This window comes from Helianthus annuus, chromosome 9, assembly GCF_002127325.2.
Source record: "Helianthus annuus cultivar XRQ/B chromosome 9, HanXRQr2.0-SUNRISE, whole genome shotgun sequence".
Taxonomy (NCBI): Eukaryota; Viridiplantae; Streptophyta; class Magnoliopsida; order Asterales; family Asteraceae; genus Helianthus; species Helianthus annuus.
Window position 1 is genome coordinate 14977263 of NC_035441.2, and position 26853 is coordinate 15004115.

The 26853-nt window shown below is 37.7% G+C and overlaps 3 long non-coding RNA genes across 4 annotated transcripts; all 3 read left to right on the forward strand.

Annotated features, from left to right (window-relative positions):
* The first annotated feature begins 712 nt into the window (after positions 1-712).
* LOC110874123 lies at positions 713-1470 on the forward strand. Its single transcript, XR_002555663.2, has 2 exons — positions 713-1153; positions 1226-1470. It is a non-coding gene; the product is annotated as an uncharacterized LOC110874123 (long non-coding RNA).
* An 8239-nt stretch (positions 1471-9709) lies between these two features.
* Positions 9710-15416, forward strand: LOC110874121. Of its 2 annotated transcripts, none has more exons than XR_002555660.2 (5): positions 9710-9909; positions 13441-13564; positions 14530-14631; positions 15050-15136; positions 15301-15416. It is a non-coding gene; the product is annotated as an uncharacterized LOC110874121 (long non-coding RNA). The 2 variants fall into 2 exon arrangements; XR_002555662.2 differs by having other exon boundaries at positions 13459-13564.
* Positions 15417-15651: 235 nt separating this feature from the next.
* On the forward strand, positions 15652-17078 carry LOC118481976. The gene is made up of 3 exons (XR_004866515.1): positions 15652-15993; positions 16092-16151; positions 17029-17078. It is a non-coding gene; the product is annotated as an uncharacterized LOC118481976 (long non-coding RNA).
* Positions 17079-26853: the final 9775 nt, after the last annotated feature.

Below are 26853 nucleotides of genomic sequence, written 5' to 3' on the forward strand. Positions count from 1 at the left end.
CCAGTTACAAATTCTAGAGAAGCTACGTTTTTCGATGAAAGAGATTAAGCATCTTCCGGATAGCATTTGTATGCTGACACGTTTGAAATCACTTGACTTAAAGTCATTGTAGATCCTTACATGATATCCCAAACAATATCTGGAAGATGGAAAGTTTAAGAGATTTAAATCTCCTATATTGTATAGAAGTTGAAAAATTGCCCAAGGAATTTGGAGATATGAAACGCTTGAATATGTTAAACATAGTAGGTGTGGGTATAAGACATCTTCCATACAGCATTTTTCAACTGAAAGGTCTGTGTATTACTGGGTCTAGGGGGCAACTGCAGTCCTATGGTTTTACTAATATAATCTCAATTGAAAGTTTTTAGCGTTTAGCTTGTGTGGGGGGGGGGGGGGGGAGGTTAGGTTTTTTTTTCTTTTTTTTTTTTTTGGGGGGGGGGGGGTGGGTTAGGTTTTTGGGGGGTGGGGGTTAGGTTTTTTTAGGTATTTTAGGTTGTGTTCACATTGGTTCTCGCGGTTCTCGCATGAACCTTACCCTATATATGTGTGTATATATATATATATATATATATATATAGAGAGAGAGAGAGAGAAAGTATTATGTACAAAAGGCCTTATCGTACTTCACGTACGCGACGAGTTCTAACCGTCAGATATATGTGATTTATCACGCTTGGAACTGATTAATCACGCATGAGACTGATTTATCACGCAGGGAACTGATAATCACGCATGAGACTGATGTTTCAGACGCATGGGACTATGCTACTGAAGATAATCACGCATGTTTTAAATAATCACGCATCCAAATAATCACGCTTTCAACCCTGATCTGACTGTTACTAGTGTCGCGTACGTGAAGTATGATAAGGCCTAATGTATGTTAACCGCTCCCTATATATATATATATTAAACCCATTAAGTGTAATTGTTTTTCAAATCACTCACCCCGATCCATTTAGGCTAAACAGTAAACACTATCCCATCGTATCGTCTCGGGTAAGAGTCTCTCACCCCTATGAAAAAAAATACGGTTGCAAACATGAAATGTGAAGTCAATTTTTTTATGAATATCGAACATGAACGAATGTTGAAGAAAGGACTTGTATGGCACTATGGAGCTAATGACAAACGACCGGAGCTAGAAAAGGTAATATAACCTCTTTGTTTTCTGTTATTTGATCGAGCAATATAAAAACGGCTAACCTGTTTGTAACAACAGTGGGAAAAAGATGCTAGAGATAAGAGAATTGGGTTGTGGGCTTCAGCAAATCCTGAAAAACCATGGGAATGGAGGAAGAATCGTCGTGAACAAAAGATAATTTATAAGTCAACCATAAAACTCTCAGTTGAAAATAAGTGTAACCATTTTTATGAGAAAACAAAGAGGTGTAAAAATGTATCCATATTTTTATTACATTCTAAATTGTTTTATAAAAAAATAGTTAAATATTGTACTTTTTGTAACTGAATTATTAGTAGTTGGGTATGAAGAGATGGATCGTTAATGTAGGTATCAGGTATGTAACTACTAACATAGCAACTCCTGAAAATCAAAACGCAACATTTTTTGTCAAGTAATGAAGTATCAAAGCTATTATATTCACTATTATACAATATTGTGTTGTATTATTTTTATAAAATTCTAAATGGGATGAAAAAAATGGAATGAGTACTAATGTGAAAATAGCTTAAAACTTGTACTGAAGTTGAAAATAGATATTTAACGGATGTAAGTGTTAAAAAGTGGCTTATAAACCATTGAAACCAATCAAACCAACCTAAGCCATTGAGTTAATACTTATAAACCAATGGAACTGCCCAAGCCAAAGGAAGTAGGCCGATTTGAGATCAAACGGTACAGTTTTGATTGTTTAATGGTATGGCACTCTCCGGTTTGGAACTTGGAATAGAATGCGTAGCCAGAAGCAGTAGGTTAACCTTTATTATTTTAATGCAAACAAATTACTTTTAATAATATGTAGTTTTGACTTATGTATATGTATTATAATCATAAACCGGAACTAGAACATTAACTCATGGGTATCCTAAATGTTTTTTTCAACGTGCAATCGTACAATATTAAAAAAAACGACAATAAATAAATAAATAAAGTTAAACAAATACCTAATAGATTTGTCCTCTTCTTTTTTTCATAGCTTAGCTTGAAATCGTTCTATCACATGGTCGTCTTTTACTTCATTTAAAAAATCCTTTTCGACCGCACAAACCGTAGCATTGTTAAAAAATTCTGGGCCCATTCGATTGCGTAAATCCGTCTTGACAAGCTTCAATTTCGAAAAACATCTTGCAACGGTTGCGGTTGCAACCGGTAAAAGCAAAGCTAACTTCACTACCCGATAAACTGAATGAAAAGAACTATGCATTCCCGTTTCAACCATAACACGCGCAAGATCACTTATTCCATTCAAGTTTGCAAATTTATCACCATCGCTTATAGTGTGCTTTTAGTCTGATGAAATGGGCAATTGGGATTTGGGCTTATTATTTTCAATTGATTGGTATCCTCGTAGTTGTGCCGTGCCGTGCGTTAAAACTTCAAGGCAATTGGGCATTATTTACAATCTTTTATTATTTTGGGCTAACATATTGGGCAATTCGGCTTATTATTTACAATCTTCAAATGATTTGGGCTAACATATTGGGCAATTGGGATTTGGGCTTATCATTTTCAATTGATTTGGACTTACAGACTCTTTTTTAGGGGTGTCCTCGTAGTTGTTCACGGGTATCCTTGGTTTAAAAACCGAAAAAAATTACACTACCGATAAAAAGTTGAGCCGTAGCCCGTGCTACGACTCGGACAACATAAGGTCCGCCCCTGATCATAAAACAACTTTATCATTTTAAAAGAAATAATATAAAATAATTAATGCAATATATTCTATGGCGAAAGCTCATGCTCACGATTAGTATAATCATTACTCTTTTTACTGTGATATAACACCACAATTTACTTTTGTTATATAATATTTATATGTTTTGAACTTGCAACTCATTTTCTTATGTTATATGTAACCAGCCTCACCTACAATTTTGGGGAAAGAAATGGTAATATTTAAGGTTTAAAAGAACATAATCAGGCCTCGAGGCATTTTCCTTCGCCTCATTTGATGAGTTATAATGAGTTTTTGTGGTTTGAAAAGAAGAAAAGGAAAAGTTAGATGGTTGTAACTTTTAAAAATGGAGATGGAAAAGAAGAAAAGGAGAAGCAATCCCAAACACCCTCAATATACATTATCTTTGTTTGTTATGTTGTTAGCGTAACTCGTCCACCGGATGGGTATTAAACTAGTTATTACTTGTAGTTAACTGACTGACTGAACCGATTGCCGGTTGGAGCATAAAATCAGCACTACACACTTGCAAGTCCCATAGCATGTTAATTATTGGTTGAAGCTGTTATATCCTAATAGGGTTGTTCAAGAGCCGAGCCGAGTCAATGCAAGCTCGGGCTCGGCTTGATTATAAGCCGAGCTAGGTCGGTTTGGATTTGGAACCGACCTGAAAATCTAAGTTCGGACTCGGCTTGGTTTTAAACCGAGCTGGCTCGGCCCGGCTTGGTTTGGCTCGATTTTATAAAGAAAAATTAATATATAACTCTTGAATTTTGTAACATGTACATGAAGTCTTCCCCTTTTTAACTATTTATACTGAGTAAATTACAAAAATCATCCTTTATGTATGTTACTTATTGCAAACTGTGTCCTTTGTCTTTGATAAGTACACTAAACCTACCTAATGTTTACAAACCATTGGACGTTATATCCTTTGACCCTAACTTAGTTAATTTTTATAGTTAAGTCTGACCAATTGGACCCCACATGAGGGTACTTTAGTCATTTTACCTTAAATATTAAAACAAATAATCATAAATAATAATAAATACATTAATTATTTTTAGAGTAAATTGCCAAAATCATCCCTGAACTTTAGGCCTATTTGCCAGTTTCGTCTAAAATGACTTTTTTTTTTTGTGCCAAACAGCCCTTCACCTTTGGTATTTTTTTGCCAATTTCATCCAAACCACTAACTTAGTTTAGTTTTTATGTTAAGCTGAAGGATATTTGGATGAAACTGGCAAATCTAAAACCACAGGGACGATTTTGGAAATTTACTCAAACTCTTATTAATTTCTTTTATTTAATTAATTTTGTCATAATATATATAAAACAGAATATATATTCAGTTTTTATAAAAAAAAATTAATAGTTCTGTCACATGTTTTTTATAAATTTTCATTCGAGTTAAATGCCCGGATAGTCCCTGTGGTTTACCCTTTTTTCACCTTTAGTCCCTAACTTTTTAAAATTACAGCTATAGTCCCTAACTTTTCAAATTTTGTTCCCGGATAGTCCCTGGCGAGAATGAGGGTTAGTTTTCTCAGTTAAGTTGGTGTGAAATGACTATAATGCCCTTGCTATTAAAAACCTAATAAATAAAAGAATATAATTAAATAAAGCCTTATGGCCCCACCGCACCTCTTCTTCAATAAAACCTGCAACATCCATGATCCAACCTCCTTCCACACCCTGCCTCATATCACCCCCACCCCTTTCTTCCCCGGCCAGCGACCAAAAACCAATCGTGCTTTTGTAAAAAATAAATGGAAAAAAAGTCGTGCTTTTGTAAGTTGTACTCTGTGCAACCGAAATTGTTCTAATATGATCCACTAAAATATGTCCAAATTGCAAGGAATCTATGATAAAATTAATAAATCAGTTGATATCAATAAATGTAGTATGACTCAATTTAGCAAAAGTGACAGAATCCAAGCTGTTCTAGCAATTATAAAGAAAAAAATATGATCTATGAACACAATAATAACAATTTTAATGGTGAATTAGTGGATTACTACACCTGTACGAATATAACCGCCACTAGCAGCACTGAACACGTGATCGTAACCGTTGTGATTCGTTGCGTGAACGATAAGTTTCTCTTCATTGAATCATTAACGACCAACGTTAAAGCCATCAGAACCTAAAGTTTCGCCGGAAAATGTAGATCTAGCATGTACGGATCAGATCTATTGTGAATAGGTGCTAAATTCCGACGATGAATGTGTATTTTGTTCCGAGCTACTACATCATCATCAATGTCATCAGCCACCACCAAAACCCTTCACCATCCTTCGGTAGTGGTTCGTTTTTCCGACATAGAAGAACGAAAATGAAAGAGAGAAAGAAAAGGGGTTGGGTGTTTTGGTGGTGTGAAGGTGGTGGCGGTTGGGATTTGGTGGTGGTGGTGGTGTGGAGGTGTGAAGGTGGTAATGATGGTTTGGTTATGTAGAGCAGACGAGAAAGAGAGAAGAAAAAGGGAGAGAGTAGGTATTAAGGGTATTTTAGTCATTTCACTCTCCATTTAACTGAGAAAACTAACCCCATCTAAGCTAGGGACTATCCGAGAACGAATTTACAAAACTTAGGGACTATAGCAGTAATTTTAAAAATGTAGGACTATAGGTGAAATCTGAGCAAAACACAGGGACTATCCGGGCACTTTTCTCTTTTCATTCAAACCACTGACTCTGTTTATTTTTTCTGTTACGGTGAAGGATGTTTTAAATTTTGTAAATTAAAACAGAAATTAGTATCCGGTTTTTTTATATAGATCAGTTTTATAAAGAGAAAACGATATATAAAATAAATATCAATGGTGTGCATCACATAGCAATCGAGTGTACAGATAGAAAAAAATTGTAAATAATAGCAAGGGACTATCCGGGCACTTTTCTCTTTTCATTACAACTTTTAGTATTTAATCCAGAGTACAGATAGAAAAAAAAAATTGTAAAACATTACATATTTTTAAAGGAAAATTGGTTTTTAATAAACCAACATTTGTCCCGTTGGTAAATAATAATCTTACCTACGTAATTGGTATACAATAATCCTACCTATCAACATGTTGGTACTCAATGAACTTTCGTTAATTTTTTTTTTTTTAACTGAAGTTAGTTTTTAAGTTTTATTTATTACACAAACAGTCCATGTAGTTGTAAACCTAGCTATTTAAATGGCACAAACCCTAATTCCCTTCATTTTTGAATCAGACAAACAAAACACTGGCCTCTCTCATCTTCTCTACTTCCTCGATCCTCTGTCTGACAAGCATATCAGCCAGCCGGTTGCTAGCTGTAATACCGGCGGTGGAGTTGTCGGCTCACCCCACACACACACCCACCTGCAAATCACCCCACCCCCTTCCTTTTCGATCTGTATGACGGCCGACCACCACCACCACCATCTGGTAGTGGCACGATGACACAGCAAGAGAGAGAGAGAGAGAGAGAGAGACGAGACGGAGGAGGTCCGGAGAGGACTTTTGACGGCGACAGCGCCGTGAGCGATGGCCGGCGGCAACGCCGCAGCGGCGGTGGCTGAGTTCTTTTGTCCGAAATTCCAATTTTGGTGGTCGTTTACTTGATCCGTCAGAGAACTCCCATGGCGGTGGCGGTGGTGATGGTAGTTGTTTACATCGGAAATCAAAATCGAGGAAAAGGAGGATTTTCGAGTGGTGTTTGTGATAAATCTGGAACTAGTACACATATGTACATATAAAATTTAATTACATGGCCCTTGACGTTTTTTGGTTTTACAAAATAGTTAAAACTAGTAAATTAGAACTACAGGGTTGTTTGTGTAATAAATAAATTTAAAAACTAACTTCAGTTAAAAATAATTAACGGGAGTTCATTAAGAACCAACATGTTCATAGGTAAGATTATTGTATACGAATTACGTAGGTAGGATTATTATTTACCAATGAAGCAAAGGTTGGTTTATTAAAAACCAATTCTCCTATTTTTAGATGTGTTGAGCACCTAAGAAATTCTTTGGCAGAAATAAAATATTTATCTAATTAGGGTAACTAACTAATATTTATTTAGAGTGTGTTTTGAGTAAAAAAACTTTTGGTTCATGGCATTATACTTACTATTTGGTGGGTAATTTTAAAGCTTCGTAACGATATGTTGTTTGACTGGGGGGGGGCAGTGGCTACTGCTTTTTATTAGGAGCGAATTTAAAAGAGTAGAAGATAAATTACAAACTTGGTACATATGATGATTAGATTTGTTTATTTGACATTTTTCTATAAGGTAACTAGCATTTTAGTTTTATATAATTTAGAGGTTGAAATAGGTTTTATTTTTATAAAACTGATGTATAAAAAAATTGGAAATTAATTTTTGTTTTACTTTATAAAATTTAAAAGATTCTTCACCTTAAAAGAAATAAATAACTAAGTTAGTGGTTGGATGAAAATTTATAAAAATTATTTGACAAAACTATTAATTTTTTTTATAAGAAACGCATATATATTCAGTTTTATATATATGTGACTAAATAATTAGTTAAATTAAAGGAATTAAAAAGAATTTAATTAAATTGCCAAAATCGTCACTGTGGTTTTATATTTGTCAGTTTCATTCCAAATATCCTTCCACTTAATATAAAAAGTAAACTAAGTTAGTGGTTTGGATGAAAATGGCAAAAAATGCCAAAGGTGAAGGGCTATTTGGCACAAAAAAAGTCATTTTGGATGAAACTGGCAAACGGACCTAAACCTCAGGGACAATGGGACAATGGTGGCAATTTAATCTTATTTTTAAATATATATATATATATATATATATTAAAAAGATTGTACATTCGTACATATATACATACATAATTCTCACTCTGTATCTCAACTGAATTTAAACTGAAATTCATGTTATCTTTATAAACAAAATCTCATGGATATTTAAACTGAACCAACAAGTCGCTAAGGCAATTGTCCAATACGAAGCAAGCAACACAACAAACAGCGGCGGACTAAGAGGAGCCATAATGGGAATCGCTCAGGCGATAACTCTTGCCCTAGGTCCTACCGAGGGCGGAGTAACGGTGGACAAATCAAATGTAAGCCCATTGAAAGGGAAAAGGCATGTGGAGTCTTCGTGCGACAACAAAAGAACGTTTTCAAGCTTGAAGAAAGGAACCCAAGCAAGTCATGACAACTCAAACGCAAATAAAAGAAGGGAAGCAAACCCGCCTCGTGGCACGAAAACTTTTGGAGCCACCAATGAGGCCAGAGGAAGGGTTTATTTGGGAAATAAGCCGAGATGCGACGGATGCAAGTTTCACCATGAAGGTCGATGCCCGAGACCTAGGTGTGATGGATGTGGGAAAAAGGGACACAACAAGGATACCTGTTGGGCAAGATACCCCAACCAAGGAGGAAATAGTAATTACAACCAAGGAAATAACACTACAAAAAAAAAAGTCCATTTAGTGGCACACACTTATAGTGGCATTTAGCTTTTGTGCCACTTATTTAGGTTTTAGTGGTACTTTACGTGTGCCACACTTGTTTAGCGCACGTTTTTAGTGGCATTTAGTCCTTATGCCACTAATTTAGATTTTTAGTGATACTTTCCATATGCCACTAAAATATTTGATAACTTTTAATGGTACTTTACGTATGCCACTATTTCCTAAGTGCTTCTAAATTCTAAAATCTTATCTTAACCCTTCTTAGAGCACTTCAATAAAATGTGTCTTGAAATATTTTCCCTCCTAATATTAGTTTTTCCTCTTTACATCTCTCTCCAATATTAATTTTTCAATCACGTTTCACCAAAATTTATATTTATATTCTTCTATATAAACAATTTCCGTAGCTTCTCGTGAACAGTCACTACTAGAATATCTATTTTCTAGACGCTTGGAAAATTTATTTTGGGCATCTAGGACCCCAAATCGCCAAAATATACTTGTGTAATTATAGGTAATCAAGAACCGCCCAATTTTATAAGAATAACGCCCAAAAAAGCGTATATTTCTAGGCGTTTTAGATGAGGGCCCAAAAAGACATCTTTCTGGGCATATTAGGTGTCCTGCCTGGAACTCTTTGTTTTTTCTCCACTAAGCTACCAAATTTTTCAGCTAACATTTTCAAATCTAGGGATGGCAAAAATACCCGAGCCTGACGAATATACCCGAAACCCGGTACAAATAGGACGGGTATACCCGATACCTGAAGGGTATTGAGCCGAGTATGTGATTAGATTTAAAATTTTTCGTGGGTATGGGTCGTGTATGGGATTAGGTGATACCCGACCCGATTACCTGAAACCAAATACCTATTTACCCGAACTATATACCTAATCATATACCAGGATTTTTTAATTTATATTTTTATTTTCCATTAACCGTTGTCTATTAGTATTTTTATTTTTTTTATGTTCATAATGTGAAAAAATAATTTTTCTTTTAGTATATGAATTTGATAATATTATTTATATTTTGTATGTTGTAAAGTATATATATATATAAGTGTATAAGTACTATAAAGTTATTATTAATTTATGATAAAACTTATATTATGTAATGTATTTTTTTAATTTATAATTGTAGTTGTATAAATAAAATACAAAATAATTGTAATAGAAAAAGAAATGTATTTGGAAACCCCAACATATATCTTTTAACAAATTAATAGGTATACCCGATACCCGACGGTAATTACCCGACAAATACCCAACGGATATTGGGTCGGGTATGAGACACAATTTTATAAGTGGGCATGGATTTAGGATTACTAAATACCCGACCCATTGCCATCCCTATTCAAATCCCTCTCAAATTTTCCCCCAACAATTAATTCCCTCCCAAAATTTTGAACTCCCTCTCAAAATTTGCCCTAACTATCTCAGATCTCCGCCATAGGTTCCCACAAACCCAAATTTTCCCAATTCCCTCTCAAAGCTTTGAAGTTGTCAGGAATTTCTCCATAGTTCATTTCCATCTGAGCATTCATTTCCAAATCTTGATTCGTGGTTCTGAAACACTAGGGTTTTGACAAGTGGTCCGATTACATTCCATTTCTATATTCAAGGTAACAAAAATTGTAGCCATTTGCCATGATTAGACATTGTAGTTCTAGTTTTTTTTTTTTTACCTTATTGCTTTGGTTGATTTGAGATATTTAGTTACCTGTTAGGATTTGCTGTAAGGATTAGGTTCAAACGTGAACAAAATCCCAAGAGTGAACTGCGTGAACTGATCTAGGCCCTTGATTTTTATGATCTTGAAATTTTAAGTGAATGGCATGATGGTAATTAGTTGGTTATTTGTTACTATTTAATTAAGTGAATAAGGGTATTTGTGTAATTTTTGATATTAAATTGATTGCATAAATCCCGTTTATATCTACATTTAGGTTTTATTCACCTCCTATTCAATCACAAATATCTTTCTCTCTCACATATCATCGCCGCCGACGTCAACCTGCATGCCGTCGGAAGTAGAGGAGACTATGCCGACAATCATTATCATTGCGGTTGAAAAAAAAATTAATATCATCAACACCCACTTATTCTAAAACGTTTTCAAATTCAATTTGCAGCATCCCCGCTCATGTTTTATCGGAACCCTAGCGCCGCCGGCCACTTCGATCTTCATCATCGCCGGCCACCTCCATCTTCACAGACGGATACCCGAACGAATTTGAAATTTTGAAGAATCTGACGACGAACGACCTTCTTTCGGTTCCAATTTTCTGTTCAAATTTTCAAAAACAATGAATGAACAAGAGAAGATCACAGTCGTTGGTTCTTCTGGAGATCAACAGCCGCATCCTACCACAGGTATGTTCAATGATTTGTTTGTCATAATTGTATATTGGGTTTCACTGTTTTTGATGATCTTTGTGATAGAATTAGGTTACGGCCTGAAATAAATGACCTTTGTGATATAAGATGCTTTAGAGAAGATGATTGAAAATAATTAATGATTAATTTTATATGGTGTTTAGTTTTCTTATACACTCCTGGGGTTTTTTCTTGTCTGTAAGTTTGTACGCCAAGTGTTCGATGAAATGCCGCATTCTTTTGTATAAGAAATGTAAGTTTCTTAATGAAATAGAAAATGAGATACGGACCCACCAAACAAAATCTTCTACTTTTTTTCAAGTCAAATGCTTGATTTGTTATTCTCATAATGGTTCGGCCTTTGTTTATATCATCCAAAGAACTGTTAACAATTTAATTCCAACTGGATTTAGAAACTTTTTTCAGATAATTAAGCCGCGTAATACATTTGTAGTCGAGTACTCGAGTTAGTTGTGTGTTACGTGCTATGCTTTTCTAGTTTAAACTTATACACACAAAGCAGACTATCTAGTCAAACCATAAGATGACATATAATATATTATCCAGGAAAAGACTCTACAATCTGTTTTTATTGACCCTCTGTTATCAACATTAAAAATTAACAACCTCTCATGAAAGTTTGAATTTGTAATTTGACTTTTTCGCTTTTGAGATTTAAAAGTGGATGTAATGTATTATTATCAGGATGTCACATGGAGTCTGCTGGACCATAATTGGCTCCGAGCCCTGCGAATGGCTTCTTATGGGTTCCTTCTGTATGGGCCTGGTTCTTACATCTGGTACCAGTATCTTAATCTATGCAGTGCACAAATATTACAGGGATAAGAAAATCTGAAGATGCAATGGCGGTCATTTTTGGTCTTTCTTTTACAAAATATTAAATAGAATACAATTTTAGAAAGGCTAAAATAACTTTAGTTATTTAAGTGCTATGACTGCAAAGAAAAAAAAAGACTTCGGAGCATATCGTATGTGGTTATAGTTTAGATTAGTATAAAAAGGGTTGAGCAGGCCGGGTGGGTTGAGTAATGGGTCAGAACGGGTAATGTTTTGTGAGTTGAGTAAAGGGTCAAAATGTTTTCTTTCTAAAAAAATTAAAATAAAACATATAGTATACTGTGTCAAATATGATTACCAAAATTGTTTTAGTTCAGTAATAATCTTTTTTATAAGATGATTTAAGATGTGTTGTTTATCAAAGATAAAGTTTAGGTGACTTTCAACTTGTCGACGCCTTTTCTTTTAAGCTATTTTTTCTTTTATTTTACCCTTTTGACCCTCTAGCGGAACGACGGTATTTAGGTGTGTAAAATGGTGCCCGTCTCCAAGAGGTACACATGTGTATAGTGTCTGTTTTTTGTGATATCTCAGTTTTTTTTTGTGTATTGAATGTGTAAAGTAGTTGATGTACACTTGTGAATTATGCAAAGTATTAGTTGCTGAGTTTTTTTGTTCAATTCTTTGATTTTGCTCTATTTTTAACGCGATGTACACATGTGTATTCTGATTTTGCTCTGTTTTAATGCGATGTACACATGTGTATTCTGATTTTGCTCTAATTTTAACCTAATGTACACATGTGTATAGCGTCTGCTTTTGTGATATTTCATTTTTTTGTGTATTGAATGTGTGAAGTTGTTGATGTACACATGTGAATTATGCAAAGTATTAGTTGCTGAGTTTTTTTGTGCTATTATAGGAGATGTCGTTAACAAGAAAAGTGAAGATTGAAGGTCGATAAGGATGATTCACGTATGAGGTTGATAAGGATGCTTCAGCATACAACGTGACGAATAGTTGTAAAAGATTATGTCTTTTGTTTTTTCGATTATGTTGGGTTTATTGTTTTTACGAAACGGGAACTTGTAATTATTTGTTTTTTTGTTTGGTTTGGAAAACATTATGGAACTTGTAATTTGTTAAATATAAAATAGTTTTACAGGTATTGTTTCTATGTATGTATTATGTAGCTAATTACACATATGTACGATGCTGAGTACACATGTGTACTGTTCTATTTATATCCAAGTACACATGCGTATATCGTTGAAATATGAAGGTTACGTGGATCTTAAAAATCAAAATTTGAATTCTGATGATGAAATTTGAAATAACAATTAAAATTGAAATATGGTGATTTATTGTTTGTTTTGATAATTATCTTATTAATAAATAAAACATAATGTAGATAATGAATTTAAATTAGGAAAGAGGTAACTTAATTCAATTATTAAAATAATGATTTAAATCTAATTTTTTATATAATTACAATCCTACCCTTAACAACTAAAAAGGAAATGAAGGGTCCAGATTTGTTCACGCAGTTCACTCTTGGGAGGTTGTTCACGCTGGAACCCTACCCTTTGCTGTAATTGTGATATATGCAATGAAATTTTAAAGACAATTGCGTTGCAAGATACATGTTTCTAGGCAAACAGTGTTTGTATCAATGGAAGAAAGGTAAATTGTTTCAGTAATATTAAACTAGGTCCTCTTAGTTTAAATTTAAGTTGCTGTAGAGTGTTATGGTAACACATCATTTGTTATGATTAGACATTGTATTTCTAATTTGTCAATTTGAACTTACTGAAGTTGACTTCTGATTGAAGACTAATCCATTTGTAACACCCTTGATTCAATTTCATCATTTTATTTCAGTCATCCCTGTTAAATGATATACTCCTGCATGCCAGTTTCATCATTGAGGGTTTTTTTTTTTTTTTTTTTTTTTTTTTTTTTTTTGTAAATTCTAGCAGTGAAATGTGAATGTACAGGGGAGATGACTTTTTGGAGTTTTGACGCCGTTATTCAGCAAGCTGACGATGCTGTGTGCCTTTTCTCCGTTGATAACCCCGCCGCCGTCAATACCCTTATTGATTTGTATGTTGTTTGCTTCTTTTGTTTTCATATTTTATTATTATGTTTTCTGCTAAAGATGTTGTCATGGTCTATGATAATCATTTTTTAAGTTGGTTGTGCTAAAATTAGGTCTTGTGGGTATGAACTTATGGCCAACTGATGATATGATTAGTTGATTAGGAAGGAGATACATGCAAGATGTGCTGATAGTTGTATGTATGTAACAAGGGTTTTGTATATTATGATCCTTGTGTTTTTGTGAAAAAGAATTAGGCCTTGTGATTCATGTAATCGGACCATTTCCAAGTAGAGGTAAATCCAAACTGATTTGGGATGAGCGGAATAGGCAGGATTTGCTAGACTCTACAAATAGCCTTGCTCTTTGTGGGATTTACTGGGCATGGCTGTTGTTGTTGATGTTTCCTGTGCAAGAGTGGTGTTTTTATATAAAGAAGATGATGACGGTGGAGTTCAGTTGTTTCTTTATGTTTATATGGTTGGTTGGTTTGTTATTTTGTTGTACGGTTCCTATTTATGAACATTAAAATCATAGTAGTAAAAGTGTGTGCACCTAGGCGCTCGGGAGAGGGGAGAAGGAACCATGCGACGGCCAGATATATATTTTTTATTTTTTTCATTGTTAGACATATTTTGCTTCTTGCGCTTAGGCGACACGTGAGGTCTTGTGCCTTGAGTGGACCTAGCTCTTTTAACTACCTAGATTAAAATTAGTTTTGTAAAATTAGGAGCTGGAAAGAACATTAATCTTGTAAATCTACTCTCGGTTTAGTGGGCAGAGAGAAAAAGTGAATGGTCAAATATAACATACTCTTACAAATTTATACATCCATAAGGATATGAAAACTCATTATTAGTGGCATAAAATGAAACATAGGATGTTGATATACTGTATACGACATATTTGTTATCTTGTTTTTCTTATCTATGTTGTGGATGGTCAACTTATGTATTCTTTAACCGCATAGAGAGTAAGGTTCTAGCACCAGTGAGCTGACTCCTCATGAAAGAAGAGAAAACCAAAAGAAAGAGGAAGCTTTGCATGCTAGCAGTCTTAGTGTTCCTAGAAGGTATGCATCTTTTGACACTATCATTTTTAGGGGGGCTAAATGGGTCGTGTTCGCGGGTTGACAGGTTCAACCCGAACCCGAAAATCGTATCATACATATGAACCCGAACACGACCCGAAGTTTTGTGGGTTGACCCGAACACGACCCGAAGTTTTGTGGGTTGACCCGAACACGACCCGTTCAACCCGAATTTTTTATTTTTTTTTCTGAAATTAATATATTAAAATTAAAATTTACTTAAAAAACACAAATGTATATAACACAACTATATTAAATTATAAATCTTATGCTATTTTCTCTTTTTAAGTTATAATTATGGCATAAAGTACACAACCCATTTAATTTGCGGTCGTGTCTTATTTTGCATATTTAATGGTTCTAAATTTATTCCTAATTTTTCTACGTTTTGTTTTTTCAGACCAGCATGGAATGCCAACATGACTGTTGAAGAACTTGATGCTAATGAAAGGCGTGCCTTTTTAGTTTGGCGCCGTAGTCTTGCAAGGTTGTATTTTATTTGGATTAACATTCATTTTAATTATGTTGCTTACTTTTAAATTGTATGATAATCATTGTCACTCTGTTTTGCGCATGAACTCATTCTAGTTGTATCATAGGAAAAAAATGTTACCGTTACGCTCTTGTCATTCTGAAACTTTTGTTTTGCAGGCTTGAGGAGAATGATAGTCTTGTTCTTACTCCATTTGAGAAGAATCTGGATATATGGAGACAACTTTGGAGTGTTCTTGAACGTAGCGATTTGGTGAGTGTTTAATTGCATACAAGTATATTATTTGTTTTATTTCAAGCTACTAACTTGTGTGACTCTACAAGTTGTCATGGTGGTTGATGCACCACAGCACGAGATCCACTGTTTTATCGCTGTCCTGACCTGGAGGTAATTTTGTATTTTAAGACCTTACGTGTTTCTAGCATATATAGAGAGATATCTTAACATGTTATATATTTACTTGCATTCTTTCAAGAACTTTGTGTAGAACACATCAACAACCTATTAATACATAATATGGACAAGGGAACTGATGTGGTTGATGTAAGCTTCTAGATTCTGATTTTAAATTGTGTCTTCAGTTCTGATGCTTATCATATGACAATGCCTCACCCTGAAGGTAGATCAAACAACCCTCTTATATATGAGGCATGAGCTTGTGTATTTAACCACCAGGTTGTATGTATGGTTATTAGGTAGCATGTCATATTATGCATTGAGAAGGCGTTATCTCAGTCTGATGTGGCGAGGGAAGACGTGAACTATATCGCACATGCTACATCAACACAAGCATGCAACAGTAAAGAATACCAAGAGCCGCTGGTGATGTGGCAGGTATTTCAACAATACAGGTAATGCAATGAGGTAAATAGGTGAACCATTTTTTTTTTTTTTTTTTATAATGTTTTATTAATTTGAATCTTAATTTTAGTTTTTGTATGTTAAATAGGTGATACGGACAAGATGGGTACATCCAAATCTTAACCTTTACCATCCGGACAATGATGTGGTATGTATGACATCCTATCGATTTCTTGTAGGGATGAGCTCGGTACCGAACCGGTACCGGAACCGAAAGTACCGGTACCGAAAATCCCCAAAAGTAAGTACCGGTACCGAAAATGTACCCGGTTCGGTAAATTCGGTACGGTACCGGTACCGGGTACCATTTGCTCATCCCTAATTTCTTGCATTTATAAATAAGTCAATCCAGGTTGACTCTTGTCTTAAATTGCTTAAATATAAGACTCTTATTTTAAATTGGTTAAATCTTATAAACAAACTATAAAAGAAGCCAGTTAAACCACTAAAACGTGTCCAAAGTATATTTATTATGTTGTTTTATTCAACCATGGCCCCCGTTACCAATTAATCCAAGAACGAGAATTACTTCCTCCCAAATTCTTGGTACTGATAATTTAGTGAATTTTAAGGTGCATTGATTTATACATATACTCCCTGTATGCTAGGTTTTGGACTACCTTAATAAGAATAATATTATTATATGTTTATAACTATTAGTTTAGTATTGTATTTGAACAAATTTTGTAAACACGTTTTATGAATCTGTTTGGGTTTGATTGTATATGGCTGAATGTATGGTGTATGTGTCTTTTTTATTTGTAAAAATTTTGTTTGGGTTTGATTGCTTATGGCTTCATGCATTGTGTAATCTTTATAATTTATTTTTTAAATTCCTTTGTTCTAGATGATTTTAGAAACATGCATAGCTGAATGATATGTTTATTTTTTGTCTAATTGTTAGATGTTCAGGTCATTTTTATACATGTTTTTCTTTTGAATCAAGAACATTGAGTTTAAAGAACTTTTAGAATTTTTTGAATCAATACTAATACTTGTTTATATGGTTGATGATCGCAGGGTAGATATCATGAGAAGCTTTGGAGCTAAGTTTTATGATACTGGAATTTTCACCCAAAAAATCATTTAGACTCCTTGTTTAAATATTTAGTATTTGGAATATGTTAATTGTTCACGGTGTTTTCGTAACATTTGAAATATGTTTTGGATCGAACTTATTATTGAAGTTATGATATAATGAATTTTACATTTACAACTTTATCTTTTATTTTATATTTTATATTGTAAATAATGTAATTTTTATGGCAAAATTATGTGCCACTAAAAATAGTACATATATTTAACTCGAAACAGTTTTTACCAATACAATATTTGTGCCATAAAAGGTTTTTTATATCGTGGCAAAAAAAAGTGCCACTAAAACTAGTATAGCTATGTGATTATGATTACTTTTTAAAGGCATAAAAATTGTGCCACAAAAGTTTCTTTTTTATTTTATGGCAAAAATTTAAATGCCACTAAAAGCCCAAAAACTTTGTGCGGCAGATCCAAAAAGTGTCACTAAAAGGCTTTAGCGTCAGCGCTTCTAGCGTCACTTTTTTGTGTGATGCCCATTCCTACAAGGGTCTTTAATGGCACATTTTTGGTTTTTTATGGCACTTTTTGTATGTCACTAAATGGATTTTTTTTTGTAGTGTAACAACAACAACCAAGGCGGAAACGCTAATGATAGAGCTCCTAATTGTTTCAAATGTGGTGACACGAGGCACTTTAGGAAAGATTGCCCTAAGAAGCACCAAGCACGAGGAAGAGTTTCACGAACGGAGCTCGTGAAGCACGCCAGGACCTAAATATTGCGACGGGTATGTTCCCTATTAACCAACACTATGCATCCATTTTGATTGATAATGGCTCCGACTTTAGCCTTGTATCTATAGAATTTAAGAACCTACTTGGTCTAGAAACGAGTAAGCTAGACACCCCCTATTCAATAGAATTAGCAAATGGGAAATTAGTCGAAGAGGATGAAGTTATTAAGGGTTGTACACTTGAACTTGGGGAACGAAATTTTCTATTGACCTGCTACCAATTGGTTTAGGATGTTTCGATGTTGTAGTCGGCATGGATTGGATATCCAAGGTTAGAGCTGAAATTGTTTGTCATGAGAAAATCATTCACATCCCTCTTGAGAATGATGAAACCCTTATAGTACATGGCCTTCACGCAGTTGATGCGAGAACGCTGGGCCTCATAAGGCGGCGGATTGTGACATCCCACATCGGTTATGAAGACGTAGAAGTGTCTCCTAAAAGGCTGCATAGCCTTCCTCGCTCATGTCGTCGACAAGGAGACCAAGGAGCCAAAGCTAGGAGACATTTCTGTCGTGAAGGAATTCCCAGAAGTCTTTCCCAAAGACTTGCTTGGGTTACTTCCATAGCGAAAAGTGGAGTTTCGAATAGATCTAGTGCCAGGAACGACACCAGTGGCAAAGGCGCCTTACCGACTAGCTCCGTCCGAGATACAGGAGCCTTCGACGCAACTGCAAGAGCTGCTAGGCAAGGGAATTTATCAGGCCGAGCTTCTCACCTTGGGAAGCTCCAATGTTATTCGTTAGGAAGAAGGACGATAGTTTTCGTATGTGTATACAGCCCGACCTGAGAGGAACTCAAAAGAACTAATGAGGAAAAAGTATTGTGCATAGACTACCGGGAGTTAAACAAGCTAACCATCAGGAATCGGTACCCCTTACCGAGAATTGATGACTTATATGATCAACTACAAGTTTCCAGCTACTACTTCCAGATCAACTTGAGATCGGGATATCATCAGTTGAGGATATTAGGAGAAAGCATCCTTGAAACGACCTTTAGGACTCGTACAGGCATTACGAGTTCCTTGTCGAGCCGTTTGGCTTAACGAACGCACCGGCATTATTCATGGATCCCATGAACCGAGTGTGAAAGTCGTTTAGCTTGTCGAGCCGTTTGGCTTAACGAACGCACCGGCATTATTCGTGATTATGTTTATTAATGACATCCTCATCTACTCGGAAACCAAGGAGGAGCACGAGCAACACCTACGAGCTATCTTGGTGTAACACCCCGTGTTTTCAAAAGTCAAAGTCAAAGTCAAGATTGAAGTCAAAGGAAGAAAAGATCGCTAATTGCGATCTGCCACTCCTTGCTCAATCCCTATTTCGACTTCTTTGACCGTAGTTAATCTATTTTATGTTTTGTTTTAGTTGTATTATTTGGAGTAAGTGTTAATAATCAAAGAAATCGAAGTAATCGAATATTTATCGACGCGAAACGCTTTACGACTGTGAATAATAGGAAGTAACAATGCGATAAAGTCAATTAGTCAATTAATCCAGCTAATCAAATCATCATCGAACTCGAAGATCGAACTATGCAAACTTTGGTGTTGCTATACGTGTGTGTGTGCCTTATGTGTTACTTGTGCGTGTTTACTTTATGTTATGTGTGTGGTGATCAATCGAATCGAAACTCGAAACTCAATCGAAATCGAATCATGATGATTGGTAAGAAAAGGGACAGTGCGAGATACAGATGCTTGTATGTTAGATATAGTGGTTGGGATTAAAAGTAAATTGAAAAGGAAACTCTATCGTATTCGTATCTTCTTCAATCGAAATCGAAATATCAGAAATCGTCGCGCCAAACGCTCGAAACAGGCAGCTGAACGATCAGGCTCTTAGCCGATCGAACAACCGAGCCGATCGGACTGACTGTCCGATCCGGCAGGCTGTCCGATCGGGGTGCCTGGCCGATCGGCCAGCTCTTTCCTCTTTTGGAAGCCTATAAATACCCCTGTCATTGTCATCTTTACCACTTTTTGAAAGCTCTGACCGACTAGCTCGTGCTCTCACCTTTTTTCTTAGATTTCTCCCGATTCCGGTAAGATTTCATCCTAAATCTTGTACTTTCTTGATCTATGCACACTCCTACACCTTTCTATCTTTCGAATCTTGACTTTTAACCGTGAAATCATCAAGTTTCAAGTGTTCTAGGAAGATGTCATCATGGTGTTCTTGAAGAACTTCATGTTTTGGCCTCAATCCACCAAAAATAACTTGGATCTAACGGATTTCCACATAAACAAACAAAGATCTATCATAGATCTAAACATTTACATGGTGTAAAGGATTGAAAGATGGATTTTCCAACTTTATTTCAACTCTTTTACACTCAATGCCTCCAAACCGATAGAAACGAGGCTTGAGCCGACTTACTAATCATTCTAGTAGTTGTGCGGTTCAAGATTCAGTTTCTATCCACGAGGTTCACCGATTTCGGGTTACACGTTAAACTCCGTTCCGAACCGTTCACCGGCCGCACTTGGGTGATTCCTGTCCGAGCAGGAGAAACAAGTAAGGACGAGGGTTCTATGGTTCAACTCGTTGTCAAAATACCTCGATATAATGACAAACAGAATCAGAACAACCAAGTGTTAGATTATCAGGCCGACCAGGTCAGGATGCTGACCGATCGGACAGGCTGTCCGAACGGACAGACCAGCCGATCGGATAAGTCAGCCGATCGACCAGGCCAGCCGATCGGCTAGCACATGGCCCACACTTTAACAACTTTATGAAGTCTAGTATTGAACGAATGCTAATCGATCGGACTACTGTCTGATTGAATTACTCTTCGGATCATGAGATACTATGCTTCAACACTTAATCGATTTTCAACTTGTTCGACGCATTGGAGTGCCACCCGATCGAACATGCCGTCCGATCAAGTGACACCCTGCCGAGGACTTGTTACTGAAGTACCTGACCGATCGGTTAAGCCGGCCGATCGAACGGTCTGTTCGATCGATCGTCCTGAAAGGTAAGGACACTTCAAGTTTTCAAATACTACAACGAAAACTTCAAAAAGTCATACCATCATACACAAACACATCCTACTCAAAGGAAGAAACAATCCACTCGAACAGTCCATCTGATCAGACTTACCGAGCGACCGGACAGGTTGTCCGAACGGACTATTAATCGAACGGTTAAGCCGACCGACCGGACCTACCGTCCGATCGACTAAGCCGACCGACTCTCCAACACTTGTTTCCATTTTTCGCGTTACTCATCGTTATACTATCGAACTATTCAGGCTAACCCTACTCTCAAGCGCTCCCTTCAATCCATCAACCGTTGTGAGTATACTCGAACCCTTTTTGCTTTAGCACTTTTGGGTGTTACATACGTTACATATTCTAAATCACAATCGAACACACAACTCAATTACTTTAACGCTAACCGTTACCGCATGTATTACGTGACTAAATGAATGCTTGTTGTTATGTTTACACGTGGAATGCTGTCTACCTGCCTTAACGACGATAGTACTATAGTTTGGACTCAGCACCCGTTCACACGGGGGTTGTCAAGGACCATTACTTGCATGGATTATGGTGGTAATCATGTATTGCGAACTGCCTCGGGCAGTCAACCCGCAGTCACTGGTATCGATAGATCCATGTCGATAACTAACAAGCTACGTTTTCCTCTGTGTATGTGCTGGTTATGCGTAAACTATTTCGAACTCTGTATGCTATTATCAAACTTGTATGCTCACCTTTACATTTTATGTATTGACTTTATTTTAACGTATGTGGCAGGTGTTTAGGATGCCTAGCTGCTAGGAAGGTGAAGCTAGAATAGGAGTCTAGAGCATAGTTATCTGTAGATCTTGCAGGACGAGTCTCTAGACGTAGATAAACAATATTTATATTTATATTTGAATCTGAGTTGTCGGAACAGGATATTTGACTAGTTGTTATTTGTAATAATTTGTTTACTATTTGAGGTACGGTATGGGACGTATTACATAAATTGAATAGTGATAATAGTTGTTGTGGAAACGTCTGGACAATCTGTTTCGCTTAGTGCCATGCCCCGATGATTCCGCCATCGGTTGGGGTGTGACAGATTGGTATCAGAGCCATAACTATAGGGAATTAGGCTAGACTCGACCTAGTCCGGGTCGACGTCTTAGAGACCTAGACTATAGTTAGGAACCAACAGACCAAGTTTATGTGTTACGTCTCGCTTATTCTACACTGTCACTTCACTCGAATTTTCAACCAGAGACAAGCGACTAAGTCGGGATTAGGTGTGATAACCGCAAACTCTCGACTAAGTTGCTTGGTCAATATTGTTTTGACAAACTTATCAATGATTTCTTCATTACTTTTCAATAACGAACGCTTGTTTAACAAGGAGAATTATACCAAATCAGGAGTGAAATCCATATTTTGATGTATAATCTCCTTTATTTTACTAAAAACAAGGAAGAAGTTGCTAAGCTAGGGGTGAAACCCTAACCTTGACAACTTGTTTCGAGTTTTATTTATCTCACCAAAGCCTCGACAGACTCCAACGACCTGAACTCACGAGTAGGACCTAGGGAATGCGTGCCGAATGCCCAAGAATCAAGGCAGAAACACGATCCCGAAAGTCGAAATGTGACGACAAGTCTAACGTGAATAGTCGAATCGCTTTGGGTAGTCAATGTCTAATAGCCACAGACAATCTCTTTCTCGATTCTATGTGTTTCGATTCTGAGCCCGCAACTGCTGACTCTGATGATTTGCCGATTTTATGTGCTTTGTGTGTATTTACCTGTTTACGTGTTTAAATTTTTAGAGAATTATTCGATTTTTGCTATCACTTCGATCGACACACACGACTCGCATTGCTGCTCTATCTCAAGACGATAACAAGTCGCTGCAAATCTAGACGATACTAAGATACATGCCTATACTATGCTCGACATGCTATACGATTATACTATACTATTCCAAGTACTATACGCGATCGCTATAATCGAACGATACGCGAGCTTTGAATGATAGGTTTCTGTATTCTGACTGCCTCTGTGATTAAATACCTACATGCTTACGTGCTTCTGTGATTATGTGATTTTCATGCCTATGTGTTTATGTGATACATGCTTTATCGTGTTCCTGAGCTTTAGTTAGAACTAGACGTGTGAGGTGAGATTCGATTTAATGTGTCTAAGACCTACGACGATGTCTGTTGCAGACCATGTCGTCATCTGGACACCGAACCCCTCTTACTCGCCAAGAAAAGAGAGACCGACGTCTTGCTGCTATCATCGCCAAACAAGTAGCAAAAGCTGTGAGCGATGTCTATGAAAACGTCAGTAAATCATCTGAGTAGTCGAGAACCGAAGCTACTAAAGATGCCACCAAGACTGTTTTCAGGTTCAAACAGTTCAAGGCATGCAGACCAAAGGAATTCACCGGAGAAGATGGCCCTACTGCTATGTTTCAACGATTTGATTCTGTCGAAGTCACTCTGCGCCAAAGCGGCTATCGGAAAATCTCCGTACCCTAAATGCGACCGGCATCTTCCAGTCCCGAGCTGTAGACTGGTGGACGGCCGAACGAAACAAACGCAGGAATGATGTAGCTTATGAGCTGACTTGGGAAGAGCTGAAAGCCATCATGATTGACGAATTCTGCCCTCCCCATGAACGCCAAAAGCTGGAGGACGAGTTTTGGAACATCAAGCAGAAGGATGGAGACAACGCTGCCTTGACTGCTCACTTTAAGTAGCTTAGCATTATCTGTCCCGATCAAGTCAAGACGCCAGACATGGCCATCAAGAAGTACATTCGAGTTCTACCCGATTGTGTTGCCGATTTCGTTCACGCCGCCAAGTCATCATCGATTGAGGAGACTTACTTGCTTGCGGCCAAGATCAACGACAAGCGGGTAAAATCTGGTTTCTGGGATAAGCCTTCCAAGTCTCTGCATCAAGCTACTACTGCACCGACCGCCGACACCACCACTGCTTAACCATCCAAGTCATCACGCCGCAAGAAGAAGCACCACAACAGCAGCTCCAGCAACAAGAACTGTGCTGTCACAACCACTGCTGCTCCTCTGCACGCCGTACCGGCTCAGTAGCAGTCTCACCATCGACCAGCACTGGTTACGCAAGCGCCGCCAGCAAAGCGTGCTTACACAGGTCCCCACCCACTCTGCCCGACATGCTCATATCATCATCCGGTGGGACTCGCCTGTCGTTTCTGCGCTCATTGCAATCTTTACGGTCATTTCACTGCGAATTGTCGCTATGGTCCCCGTAACCCCGCAACTCCTGCCACTGCTCATCAAGCTCTACTCCCAGCCCCTCAAGGCCAACACACAGCTTAAGCGCCCGCGATCAATGCTCGAGTCTGCTTTGCATGTGGAGATCCTACCCACTTTGCAAACATGTGCCCGAACAGGGTTGTGAAGCAAGAGCCCCAGCAACAGCAGCAACAGCCTCAGCAACAAGCAGCACGCGCCAGAACCTTTAACATCAATGCTCGCCAAGCCTAGGGTGACAACAACGTGGTTAATGCTACGTTCCTTGTGAATGGTATTTAAGCATCGTGTTTGTTTGATACTGGAGCCGATAACTGCTTTGTGTCGTTTGAATTCGAGACGCTCCTTAGTCGTAAGCGCTCTTATCTCCCCTCGTCATTCGAAGTCGAAGTCGCTACTGGAAGAACTGTCGCCGTTAACTCTGTTCTTCGTGATTGTACTCTCGAGCTCAACAATCACATCTTCCCAATCGACCTTATTCCGATGTAGCTCGGAAGTTTCGACGTCATAGTAGGCATGGACTTTCTTCGCGAGAATCATGCTGAAGTTGTGTGCTTTGATAAAATGATTCGATTCTCGCTCACGAATGGTGATATATTGTGTGTAAACGATGAAATTGCTATGAAAGGTCTCAAGCTCATGTCATGTGTCCAAGCTAGCAAGTACCTCCGCAAGGAATACAGAGCTTTCTTGGCCAACATTGTAGTAGTGGAGAATGAAAAGAAAAAGAAGGCCGAAGTTAAAGACGTTCCAGTGGTTCGTGAATTTCCTCAGGTGTTCCCTGATGATCTTCCTGGACTACCGCCAAGTCGTGATATCGACTTGCGTATCGACCTCATTCTTGGAGCTAACCCTGTTGCCAAAGCCCCTTATCGACTCGCGCCATCCGAAATGCGGGAACTCTCGAACCAACTCCAGGAGTTACTTGAAAAAGGCTTTATTCGCCCGAGCACCTCTCCTTGGGACACACCAGTCCTTTTCGTTAAAAAGAAGGATGGATCGTTCAAGATGTGCATCGATTATCGGGAGTTGAATAAGCTAACCATCAAGAACCGTTACCCTCTGCCTCGAATCGATGATTTATTTGATCAGTTACAAGGTGCTACGTGTTTCTCGAAGATCGATCTATGCTCAGGCTATCATCAACTGCGCATTCAGGAAGAAGATATACCTAAAACCGCTTTTCGCACTCGATACGGCCACTACGAGTTCGTTGTTATGCCTTTTGGTTTAACTAACGCACCCACAGTTTTCATGGATCTGATGAATCGCGTGTGTAAGCCATTTCTAGACCATTTCGTTATCGTGTTCATCGACGATGTCTTGATCTATTCCAAGTCGAAAGCCGAACACGCGCAACATCTACGTTTGGTTCACGAGTTACTTCAGGGGAATCAACTCTATGCCAAGTTCTCCAAGTGCGAATTCTGGTTGGAGGAGGTTTAGTTTCTGGGTCACATCGTTAATAGTCAGGGCATACATGTCGATCCCGCGAAGATTGAAGCAGTTAAGAGTTGGATTACACCTAAGAACCCGTCTGAAGTTCGTTCTTTTCTCGGACTAGCGGGCTATTATCGGTGATTTATCAAAGGATCTCTAAGATCGCTGTGCCGCTTACCGCTCTTACCCATAAAGACAAGCCTTTTGTTTAGGGAACCGAACAAGAGTCTGCTTTTCGAACCCTCAAGCACATGCTATGCAATGCTCCCGTTCTCACATTGCCCGACGGAAACAACGACTTCATTGTCTATTGTGATGCTTCCAACCTTGGTCTTGGTTGTGTTCTTATGCAGCGGGACAAGGTTATAGCTTACGCATCTCGCCAGCTCAAAATACACGAGAAGAACTATACAACCCATGATCTCGAGCTAGGCGCGGTTGTCTTTGCATTGAAGATTTGGCGACACTACCTGTATGGTACCAAGTGTACGATCTTCACCGATCACAGGAGTTTACAACACATCTTTAATCAGAGAGAACTTAATATGCGTCAACGCCGATGGGTAGAACTTCTTAACGATTACGACTGTGAGATTCGTTATCACCCAGGCAAAGCAAATGTTGTTGCTGACGCGCTCAGCAGACGGAGTTATTTGCTTAGTATTCACAATACCCAAGCTCAGCACGACCTCGAAACCCTCATCCGCGAAGCCCAACATGCTTGTTTTAATGAACACACCTGAAGAAGGAAAGAATCTATCACGATGGATCCCAGCTTGTAAGCAAATCGAATAGGATTTTCTATTATCTGGACCGAATTTGGATCCCTAAGCGGACTGATTTGCGAAAGATTCTAATGGATGAAGCCCACAAATCCCGATATTCTATTCATCCCGGTGCAGATAAAATGTACCAGGACCTCCGTTACAAGTACTGGTGGCCGGGCATGAAAAGGGATATCGCCCTTTATGTCGGAAGTTGCCTAACGTGTGCAAGAGTCAAGGTTGAACATCAAAGACCCTCTGGCTTACTCGAACAACTGCCAATTCTGATATGGAAATGGGAGAGTATAGCTATGGATTTCATAACAAAGCTTCCACCCACGTCATCAGGTCACGACAGCATTTGGGTTATAGTTGATCGTCTGACCAAATCAGCCCACTTTTTGCCAATACGAGAAGACTACAAGGTAGAACGATTAGCCCGAATCTACACCGACGAGATCATTTGTAATCATGGTACGCATCGCGACATCATCTCTGACCGTGATGCTCGGTTTACCTCGCGATTGTGGGAAACGTTTCAAGCAG